Genomic DNA, 12,311 nt, shown 5'->3' with positions numbered 1-12,311 from the left:
TACTCTAGCATGTGATGAGGAAGTGTCCTTCAAGATGTATGCCCACAAACTCAAACATCTGTGGCATCGTTGGTTGGAGGCAGAGGAGGCCTTAACCTTGGAGACCGTCCTCCAGGTCCTCCTAAAAGAGCAGTTTTACTTCAAGTGCCCCGCTGAGATCCGGGAATGGGTGCGTGAAAGGAGACCAGCCACTGTGGAGGAAGCTGCAGCTCTAGCTGATGAGGCTCTCACCATCAAGCCTCAGTGGAAAAAACTACTACCCAGTGAGAAAAAAAACACCAACCCCCCAACGCTGGTGGCCCCTGGTCCTTCTGGCCCCAATGTTCACCATCACCCTAGACCGTCAACTCATGGGGACCTTCGTGTGACTGTGCCTTGCATTACTCATGCTCCACCTTTGGGAATACGACGCGGAGGAAGAATCCCAGAGCGCAGATGTTATGGATGTGGGCAGCCTGGGCACATGCAATTCCAATGTCCAGGTGTTCGTAGACAGAACAGCTACAGACCGCCTTTGCCTGTTCATTACCTACAGACACCTTCACCAGGAGAAGAGCTGGATTCTGTGCCTGATGACTTGCCAAGTGACTCAGATATCCTGGCTCCCCTACCCGGAGTCTATGGGGTGCGAGCTCCAGCCACCTGTTCTGATCTTCAGGACAAACATCTACAGGAGGTCGTGCTGGATGGCCAAAAAGTTGTTGGCTTCCGTGACACTGGGGCTTTCCTCACCATAGCCGATCCCCGAGTAATTCAACCACAAGCAATTCAAAAGGGACCAGGAATTGCCATTGAACTGGCAGGAGGTACCCAGAGATATATTCCAAGAGCGAGTGTGACCCTGGATTATGGCTTTGGGGCAAAACAATGTGTGGTCGGTGTGATGAGCGGCCTCCCTGCAGACGTTCTTCTAGGAAATGATGTGGGGAATCTTCATTGCCACTTTGTCGGTGCGGTAACCAGAAGTCAAGCCAAGAGAGCAGCCCATGTGGACGTGTACAACCCATCCATGGAACTGAGGCCACCAGAACTGCCATTACAGCCGGTGAGTGATTCTTCTTGTGGGGATAATATGAATGTTACTTGGGATAAAGTTCAGTTTAGACAAGAAGTAGAGACTGACCCCACCCTTGCTAGTTTTAGAACTCGGGCTGAAATAGGGCAGCTAGGGGAAAACGGAGAAAGAATTATCAGAGAAAATGGACTTCTGTATCGGGTTGCCAATGCCGACTCCCTAGATAAGCCCTGGACTTATAGCAAACAGCTGATTGTTCCTCAGAAGTACAGAATTCCCCTATTACACCTGGCTCATGACATTCCTACGGCTGGCCATCAAGGCAAAACCCGCACCGAGAGACGATTGACTCAAACTTTTTATTGGCCGGGGATTTCCCAAGCAGTGGCGCATTTCTGCCGAACTTGTGACATATGTCAGCGTAGAGGGCGACCCGGAGATCACCCAAAGGCACCCCTGCAACCGCTCCCTATAATAGAAGAACCCTTTCAAAGAGTAGCTGTTGATATCATTGGACCACTGGCTAAACCAAGTAAATCTGGAAAGCAGTACATTCTCACTGTTGTGGACTACGCCACCCGATATCCAGAAGCCGTGGCCTTGTCAAGTATCTCTGCAGCCAAGGTGGCCGAGGCCTTGGTTATTATTTTTACCAGAGTAGGATTCCCCAGTGAGATCTTGTCGGACCAAGGCTCCCAGTTTATGTCAGAGTTGGTCCAGTGTCTGTGGCGCACCTGTGGAGTACGAGCGATCCGAACGACCCCGTATCATCCCCAAACAAATGGACTTTGTGAACGATTCAACGGCACTCTGAAGAATATGCTGAGGGCCTTCACGGACCGAGATTCAGACTGGGAGAAGTACCTACCCCATCTCTTGTTTGCCTATCGGGAAGTTCCCCAGGAGTCCACTGGGTTCTCCCCCTTTGAACTACTCTATGGAAGAAAGGTCCGAGGACCCTTAACCCTGCTCAAGGAATACTGGGAGGGGCAAGTTGAAGATACAGGAACCCCTGTTGTCCCTTATGTCCTAAAGCTGCGAGAAACCTTGGCCCAACTTGCTAGTTTTGCACAGAGTCATTTGCGTATGGCTCAAACCAGACAGAAGACATGGTATGACTGTAACGCACGCTATCGGGAGTTTGTAGAAGGACAACAAGTCTTAATGATTGTTCCCCATCGGCAGAATAAACTGCAGACCACATGGGAGGGTCCCTTCCGGGTTCTCAGAAAACTGAATGATACCAATTACCTTCTTGCTTTAGATGATCAGGGGCTAAGGCAAAAGACTGTCCATGTGAATATGATTAAGGAGTACCATGACCGGAACATTCCAATGATAGCAAGCTGTCGGTTGGCTTCAGAAGATGGTCAAGAGGATGAGGACTCTCTACCTGATCTCGTGGAAGCAGCGAGAGCCCCATCCACTGTGGAACAGGTTCCCCTGGGAGATTACCTGGACTCCTTACAGAAAATCCAGATGCTGGAAGTGCTTCAACAGAGACGGGCTGCTTTCTCATCCCAACCAGGTCGAACCACCGTCACCCAACATCATGTGGACACTCAGGGCATCCGTCCCATACAACTGGCTCCTTACCGGGTACCTGAATCAGTTCGAAACACCATGCAGCACGAACTGGAGGAGATGTTACAGCTTGGGGTAATCCAGGCCTCCCATAGCCCTTGGGCCTCCCCTGTGGTGTTAGTACCCAAGAAGGATGGGAGTACTCGATTTTGTGTGGACTATCGGCGACTAAACGACCATACCGTCAGCGATCCTTACCCAATGCCTCGTATTGACGAACTTCTAGACCGACTGGCTGGGTCCCGATATGTCACTACCTTGGATCTCAGTAAGGGATACTGGCAGATCCCTCTAACGGATGAAGGGAGAGAACGGTCCGCTTTTATAACCCCCTTTGGTCTGTATGAATTTCTAAGCATGCCTTTTGGAATGAAAAATGCCCCGGCCACCTTCCAGAGAATGGTGGATCAGATCCTCCGGGGATGTGATGACTTTGCTTGTGCCTACTTGGATGATATCGCCGTCTTCAGCCACACATGGGAGGAACATCTGAATCAAGTAGCCATTATTTTGGACCTGATTCTTGCAGCCGGCCTAACTATTCGACCCGATAAATGCCAATTGGGGATGGGGGAAGTCCAGTACCTAGGACATAGAGTGGGAGGAGGGAAGCTCCGACCTGAGCCTGCCAAAATCCAGGCTGAGACTGGCCTGTACCCCAAACTAAGAAACAAGTTATGGCTTTTCTGGGCACTTCCAGTTATTACCGAAAATTTGTTTCTCATTTCAGTACTGTGGCCAAGCCTCTTACCGACCTGACCAAGAAAACAATGCCCCGGCTGGTGATCTGGACTCCAGCCTGTGATGAGGCTTTTAACCGGCTGAAGGATGCTTTGATCTGCGATCCTGTCCTGGCTGCTCCAGACTACAAGAGGAGATTCATTGTGCAAACGGATGCCTCTGCTTATGGACTGGGAGCTGTCCTCAGCCAGGTGAATGCAGCTGGGGACGAGCACCCCATCGCCTATCTCAGCCGGAAACTGCTGGACCGAGAAGTGGCCTATGCAACTGTTGAGAAGGAATGTCTGGCTGTAGTGTGGGCCCTTAAGAAACTACGGCCGTATCTGTATGGACGGGAATTCACTGTGGTTACTGATCACAATCCCCTCACCTGGCTGAACAGAGTCTCTGGGGACAATGGACGCTTACTGCGATGGAGCCTGGCTCTGCAGCCCTATAACTTTACCATACAATATAGAAGGGGCAGCCAACACCAAAATGCAGATGGACTGTCCAGGCAAGAGGAGCCCTGAGTCCTGTCAGCCATGCCTGCGTGTACTTAACCAGCGACCTGTAGAGGTCCCTAGTACGTACACAAGTTGGGAGGGGAAGGAATTGTCATGATGTATTTTACCTTCTCACTGTATTTGCTGTAATACTATGTCAGGATGTGATGTCACTTTCCTTTGGTTGTACTTACTGAACACTTTGAAATGTCTTGGGATGTAAGTAACCATACCTTCCCCCCATCTCCTGTGTCTCTGGGCCCATAATGCAATTATCTCTTGTCCACACAGCCAGGGGAACTTCTCATTGTTTCGTAAGCAGTGGATAACGCCAACTACACAAACCTGTAGACATCTCGGAGCCAACCTTCTAGAATCTTCTAGTGGGCCCAACCATTGCATAGACCCCTACCCTTGAGGGGCGGGCCCACGAGCTCAGACAATACACTCCTGTTTCTAAGTGCAGTTGGGAGTTGAGTTTTTGAAGAGGAAGGGAGCGAGATCTGAATCTGCGGACAGACCTCGCCGTCCAGTGGATTGTGTGGGATTTCTGGGACTCTGAAAAGGACTATTACGTTGTGATCTGGCACTTTGGATTATCGGGAGGTGCCCCCGAATCTGTTTTATTTGGACTTGTCGTGTGCTGTTCCTGTATTCCTGTTAGTAAACCTGTTGGATCATCCTCGGCCTGTTGTCTCTCTTTGCTCTGATGTACACCCCGTCACAAACTCAGCCAAAGAGCTCCTCTACAGCCGATCGTCACCCATCAACCGCTGGAGTTGGTTGCCTTGGACCACGTCAACCTCGCACCCAGCCGGAATGGATATACCTATGCCTTGACCACCGTGGACCACTACTCGAGATTCATGGTGGTTGTTCCAGTCAAAGATCTGACCGGCCGTACTGCGGCTAGGGCATTCCAGGCCTACTTCTGTCGACCACACGGATACCCGGAAAGGGTGCTTACGGATCAGGGTCCGGCTTTCGAAGTGGACGTGTTTCAAGAGTTTTGCCAATTATACGGTTGCAAGAAGATCACAACCACGCCGTACCATGCCCAGACTAATGGGATGTGTGAGAAGATGAACCACCTGGTTCTGGATCTCCTCAAGATACTACCGCTGGAAGAGCAGAACCTGTGGCCGGAGAAGCTGCCTGACCTGGTAGACATTTACGATAACATCCCCTGTGGGTCTACCAAATGCACACCGGCGTATCTGATGACAGCCCGACCGGGCCGGCTGCCAGTGGATCTGGAAATGGACTTGGAAGCCCCAGAGGCCCTCCCTTCGACCGCAAACTGGGATGTCCGGCGGCAAGCGCAGTACCGGCAGGTTCAGGAATATGTGGAGAGGAACCTGTGTCAGAGCCGAGAAAAGCAGGAACAGCGTTTTAACAAGCGGGCTCCAGCCACCCCCCTTTGAGCCCGGGGATGTGGTGATGAAATGGAAGAGAAGAACCCATAAGCTTGATGACCAGTGGGAGAAGACCCCGTATGTCATCCAGCCCACTGGATGGGAGAATGAGAAAGCCTATCGGATTAGTCGCGACCAAGGAAAAACGGTGGCTACGGTTTCCAGAGACCACCTGAAGAGATGTCCATCCCCCTTAAGGTTGGCTAACGAAGTTCCGGTCCCGATACCGAGCGAGAAAAAGGAAAGAGAGGTGATCCACACGGTGATGGGTGACTTCCAGCAGACTGGCCTATGCAGAACGGTGCGGTGATTGTTCCGGTGATAATGTTCCCACGACCCGTGGAAGAAATGGAAACGGAGAGAACCGCCAGCGAACCGCGTGAACCAGTGCCCAGGGATTTACCTTGTTGTGAATGTTAGTTATGTCTTGGCTGCTGGGAGGCTCCCTCTGGTGGCCAGGAAGGGTTTGGACAGAGACCAGGTGTGTTGTGCAGTGGGTGTTTCCTTTCCTAACTCTCTGCTTATTTAAGTCCTGGTCTGATTGCAGGCTGTTGCCGGAATTCAGTTCATAGTATCTCCAGCCTGCTTAATCCTGCTCTACATCACATCCACTCCAGATAAGTTCTTGCTCTTTATTTATTGCCTGGTTCTTTTGCTTATCTGGGTTTGTCATTTGTTGTGGTTGGTTTCAGTTTATTTCCTTCCAGGGATTTTCCCCCTCAGTGGATTGTTGAGGAACTCCCTGCAGTTCTGTGTGGAGTATAGCTCCTTTGGGTCCATGTGTTTATGGCTTGTTGAATTTGTTATAATTCTTGTTTTCTGTTCATTGGTATGACAAGGGCACCTGGTATAGGACGAAGTTCAGATCGAGCGATCTGAGGGCCTTTTTGTACTATCAGGGAGTTGGTATTTTGCAGGGTTTTTCTCTGGCTACCATCAGTCCCTTTCCTGTCTTTTCCTATTTTAGTCAGCGGGGGCCTCACCTTTTGCTAATCCTGTCATCTACCTGTGTATTGTGTTTTTCCTATATCACCGCAGTCTTTGAATGTGGGGGGCTTGCTATTCTTGTCTATTTTCTGAGGCAGAGAGTTATTCATCTTTTCTACCTTTAGGATAGTTAGTTCTCCGGCTGGGTTCGAGGTGCACAGGATGTTAGTTCTAGTTAGGCTACTTCTAGTTGTGTTGGTTAGTAAGGGGATGGCGGCCAGATTAGTTGCCAATGCTCTTCTCACCTTTTTGCCAATGATTTGTGGTGATCTTCCATGGTTCCGGATCATAACAGTACATCCGGCCAAACAAATTTAAAGGGTACTCTTAAGAAGGGGAAAAAACAAAAAAAACTGCTGTGAGAATTTATTTTTTTTTTGGTGTTTTTCCTCTTCTTCTTTGGGTTCTGTGGAAGATTTCTTTTGTCTAGCATGGATGAATTGGGTGAGTGTGTTGCTCATCTTGATGCTAAGGTTCGTCGTATAGAGTCTTATCTTGCACAGACTCCCCTTGCAGAGCCTAAAATTCCCGTTCCTGAATTTTTTTCGGGAGATAGGTCGAGATTTTTGAGCTTCAAAAATAATTGTAAATTATTTTTTGACCTGCGCCCTAAGTCCTCAGGGAATCCCGTACAGCAGGTTAAGATTGTCATCTCCTTGCTGTGTGGTAACCCTCAGGACTGGGCCTTCTCTTTAGCGTCTGATGATCCGATTCTCAATGATGTGGACTCCTTTTTTCAGGCCTTGGGATTATTATATGACGAACCCAATATTGTGGACCAAGCAGAAAAGGTCTTGTTGTCCTTAACTCAGGGTTTGGATTCTGCAGAAACGTTTTGTCAGAAATTTCGTAAGTGGGCGGTCCTTACCAAATGGAATGATGATGCGCTTTGCGGCTTTTTTTCGCAAGGGTATTGCGGATGCTGTGAAGGATGTAATGGTAGGATTTCCCGTCCCTTCTGGTCTTGATGCCTCTATGACCTTGGCCATTCAGATTGATAGGCGTTTACGTGAGCGCAGGAAGATACCTGCTGGTTTTGTGCCTGTGGAACAGCCTTTGGAGCCTATGGAGTGTGATAGGGTCCTTTCTAATGCTAGTCGGCAGGGGTTCAGACGGAAGAAAAGACTGTGCTTCTATTGTGGAGACGCTTCTCATAACATCTCTGTCTGCCCTAAACGTGAAAGGAGATTGGCTACTTCTGTTACTGTGGGTTCTTTGCAACCAAAGTTTCTTTTGTCAGTCACATTGATTTGCTCATTGTCTTCCTTTTCTGCATTTGCCTCTGTGGACTCAGGGGCAGCGCTCAATTTGATGGATTGTGGTTTTCCCATGGTTCCTTTGCAAACTCCTATTCCTTTAAGGGGCATTGATGCTACCCCTTTGGCAGAACATAAACCCCAATTTTGGACCCAGGTGCCTATGAGAGTTGCACCAGCGCATCAGGAAACTTGTACATTTTTAGTATTGCATAATCTACAGGATACCTTGGTACTGGGATTTCCGTGGTTGCAGACCCATAATCCGGTTCTTGACTGGAGATCCTTGTCGGTAGTTAGTTGGAGTTGTCAAGGTTTGCATCAGGACCTTTCCGTGTTGTCCACGTCTGCTCAGGCAGTTGATGTTCCGGCTTTCTTGTCTGATTTCCGTGATGTATTTAATGACCAGGAATCTGATTCTCTGCCCCCACACCGGGACTGTGACTGTGCCATTGAGTTGGTGCCCGGTTGTAAATTTCCCAAGGGGCGGATTTTCAACTTGTCTGTGCCCGAACATGATGCCATGCGGTCATACATCAGGGAATCATTGGAGAAGGGGCACATTCGGCCCTCATCTTCTCCTTTGGGTGCTGGCTTCTTCTTTGTTGCTAAGAAAGATGGTTCGTTGAGGCCTTGTATTGATTACCATCTTCTTAATAAAATTACAGTCAAATATCAGTACCCTTTGCACTCTAGAGAACAGATCAGACATCAGAGGCAGAGTGCCAAATGGTTTACGAAACTGGATCTCAAGGGTGCGTATAATATCATCCGTATTAAGGAGGGTGATGAATGGAAGACGGCTTTTAATACTCCTGAGGGGCATTTTGAGTACCTAGTGATGCCTTTTGGGCTCACTAATGCACCCTCCGTCTTCCAGGCCTTCATGAATGATATTTTTCGGGACCTTATTGGTAAATTTTTGATTGTGTATTTGGATGACATCTTCATTTTTTCTGATGATTGGGACTCTCATGTGGGGCAAGTACGGGATGTTTTTCAGATACTTAAGGATAATGCACTGTATGTTAAGGGGTCAAAGTGCCTGCCTCTTTGGGGTGCAAAGGATTTCCTTTTTGGGCTTCATCCTGTCTCCCTCCACTATTGAAATGGACCCGGTTAAGGTTCAGGCTATTTACGACTGGGTGCAACCGACTTCTCTAAAATCCCAGCAGCGGTTTTTGGGTTTTGCTAATTTTTACCGTAAATTTATAGCCAATTTTTCTGCCATTGTCAAACCTCTGACAGATTTGACAAAGAAGGGAGCTGATGCTGAGCATTGGACCCCTGAGGCTATTGTGGCCTTCCAGGAGCTTAAAAGGCGATTCACTTCTGCCCCAGTTCTGCAGCAACCTGATGTGTCTCGCTCATTTCAAGTTGAGATCGATGCCTCAGAGATCAGAGCAGGTGCTGTTCTGTCTCAACGAGACGCTACTTCGGGTAAACTTAAGCCCTGTGCCTTTTTCTCTCGGAAGTTTGCTCCTTCTGAACGGAATTATGATGTGGGGAACCGGGAATTATTGGCTATGAAGTGGGCATTTGAAGAGTGGAGGCATTGGTTGGAGGGGGCTAGGCATCAAGTTGTGGTGCTTACGGACCACAAGAATCTCATCTATCTGGAATCGGCCAAGAGGTTGAATCCTCGGCAGGCCAGGTGGGCTTTGTTTTTTACCCGGTTTAATTTTGTGGTCTCTTTTTTGCCGGGCACCAAGAATGTTAAGGCCGATGCCCTTTCCAGGAGTTTCTGCGCTGACTCTTTGGAGGTTGTCGAACCGTCTACTATCCTGAATGATGGTGTAGTTTTCTCGGCTATTTCGCCTGATCTGCGGTTGGCACTGGCGGAATTTTAGGGGGATAAACCTGAGAGATGTCCTACAGGGAAACTGTTTGTCCCAGACCAATGGAGAGACCGAGTTGTCTCTGAGGTTCATTGCTCTGTTTTGGCGGGTCATCCTGGCATTTTTGGTACTCGGGATCTTGTGAGACGCTCTTTTTGGTGACCTTCCCTGTCCCGAGATGTCCGTCGTTTTGTGCAGTCGTGTGGAGTTTGTTCTAGGTCTAAGCCCTGTTGTTCACGTTCTAGTGGGCTATTATTGCCTTTGCCTGTACCTAAGAAATCTTGGACGCACATCTCTATGGATTTTATTTCAGAGCTTCCCATCTCTCAGAAAATGACTGTGATTTGGGTGATCTGTGGCAGATTCTCCAAGATGGTCCACTTGGTTCCCCGATCTAAGTTGCCGTCTTCATCAGAGTTGGTGCCTTTGTTTTTGCAACATGTTGTCCGTTTGCATGGTATTCCCGAAAACATTGTTTCTGACAGAGGGGTGCAGTTTGTATCCAGGTTTTGGAGGATTTTTTGCTCCAAATTGGGTGACCCTGGAGACCTATTTACGGTGTTTTGTTTCTGCGGATCAGGATGACTGGGTTTCGTTTTTGCCTTTGGCTGAATTTGCCCTTAACAATAGAGCTAGCTCTACCACGTTGGTGTCCCCCTTTTTCTGCAATTTTGGGTATCACCCTAGGTTCCTCTCAGGGCAGCTTGAGGCGTCTGACTGTCCGGGGGTGGATTCGGTGGTCAACAGAATGCAGCAGATTTGGGGGCAGGTAGTGGATAAATTGTTTCAGTCCCAAGAAACTGCCCAAAAGTTTGCCAACCGGCGTCGGACTGTTGGTCCCCGGTTTAAAGTAGGGGACATGGTGTGGTTGTCCTCTAAAAATATTCCTATGAGAGTTCCGTCTCCTAAATTTAAGCCCAGATTTATTGGACCTTATAAGATTTCGGAGATTATTAATCCTGTATCTTTCCGTTTGACTCTGCCTGCGTCATTTAAGATTCACAATGTCTTCCATAAGTCCTTGTTGAAGAAACATGTGGAGCCGGCAGTTCCTGCAGCAGTGCCTCCTGACCCTGTTTTGGTACAAGGGGATCTGGAGTATGAGGTTGAAAAAATTCTGGATTCCCGTCGCAGTAGGCGTCAGCTTCAGTACCTTGTGAAATGGAAGGGTTATGGGCAGAAGGATAACTCTTGGGTTGTGGCTTCTGACATTCATGCGGACAGGTTGGTTCGCGCCTTCCATCATGCTCATCCCGAGCGACCCGGTAGCGTGGGTGAGGGTTCGGTGACCCCTCCTCAAGGGGGGGGGTACTGTTGTGAATGTTAGTTATGTCTTGGCTGCTGGGAGGCTCCCTCTGGTGGCTAGGAAGGGTTTGGACAGAGACCAGGTGTGTTGTGCAGTGGGTGTTTCCTTTACTAACTCTCTGCTTATTTAAGTCCTGGTCTGATTGCAGGCTGTTGCTGGAATTCAGTTGTTCTTTGTATCTCCAGCCTGCTTAATCCTGCTCTACATCACATCCACTCCAGATAAGTTCTTGCTCTTTATTTATTGCCTTGTTCTTTTGCTTATCTGGGTTTGTCATTTGTTGTGGTTGGTTTCAGTTTATTTCCTTCCAGGGATTTTCCCCCTCAGTGGATTGTAGAGGAACTCCCTGCAGTTCTGTGTGGAGTATAGCTCCTTTGGGTCCATGTGTTTATGGCTTGTTGAATTTGTTATAATTCTTGTTTTCTGTTCATTGGTATGACAAGGGCACCTGGTATAGGACGAAGTTCAGATCGAGCGATCTGAGGGCCTTTTTGTACTATCAGGAAGTTGGTATTTTGTTGGGTTTTTCTCTGGCTACCATCAGTCCCTTTCCTGTCTTTTCCTATTTTAGTCAGCGGGGGCCTCACCTTTTGCTAAATGTGGGGGGCTTGCTATTCTTGTCTATTTTCTGAGGCAGAGAGTTATTCATCTTTCCTACCTTTAGGATAGTTAGTTCTCCGGCTGGGTTCGCGGTGCACAGGATGTTAGTTCACCCCTCGGCTACTTCTAGTTGTGTTGGTTAGTAAGGGGATGGCGGCCAGATTAGTTGCCAATGCACTTGTCACCTTTTTGCCAATGATTTGTGGTGATCTTCCATGGTTCCGGATCATAACAGCACCTATACCCGACCCCCGTGGGTCTCCAACTGCCGTACCTGCCATTCGGGAAGAGGAACTGCCTGTCTTCTCTGTCCCCTTGCCTTCCACTGATGACATTGGGCCCAGAAGGTCCACACGCCCCAACCTAGGTAGGCCCCCACTTAGGTACAGGGAAACTACCATCTAGGGCCGCAGCATGTTGATTGTGTAAATATTGAATGAAGGAATACCAATCACCTGAGTTTATCATCTGATCATCAACCAGTTGATACCCGGCCGTCGCCGGCAAGTTGTCCCCGTTTGGACTCTGTGTGTTATACCGCCCACATGAGAAACTGCTCATGAACATGGCCGAGAACTTGCAGGCCACTCACGAACTTGTGGGTTTTTAAATAATTGGTGGGCTGTTTTCCGTTCCGTGCCGCCTCCGGAGAGGCAGATTGGAGGAGGGACCCACAGTGGAGCAGGCTGGGGTCCGGCCACCACCAGGACCGGTGGCCATCCTCCAGGGGTCAGGGGTCCTCCTGGACGTGGGGTCCCCTGAAGTGACAGCCGGGTGCGAGACACCGTGCCCGTTACCGCTCGGGTAACCTGGACCAGGACTGGGGAAGAGGGGTTCTGCCCGTTTCTTAGGGGCAGCACCAAGGTTTAGGTTGCTTGGGTAGGGGAGCAGATGACCATGAACCCGTCCGTTTTAATAAAAATGTTTACCGTTTGCAACGTTAAAGTACCGAGCCTCCCGTAAGGGAAGAATGAAAATATGCCCATGTTGAATGTTTACATGTTAATTTATATTTTACAGAAAAATAAAACCGGTGATGGACGGGCAGCCCACGGACGGTCTGCATTTCACCAAGGGGGAATGT

This window comes from Anomaloglossus baeobatrachus, chromosome 6 (assembly GCF_048569485.1).
Source record: "Anomaloglossus baeobatrachus isolate aAnoBae1 chromosome 6, aAnoBae1.hap1, whole genome shotgun sequence".
Lineage (NCBI taxonomy): Eukaryota > Metazoa > Chordata > Amphibia > Anura > Aromobatidae > Anomaloglossus > Anomaloglossus baeobatrachus.
The sequence above is the reverse complement of the archived record's forward strand: the minus strand, read 5'-3'. Positions refer to the sequence as shown.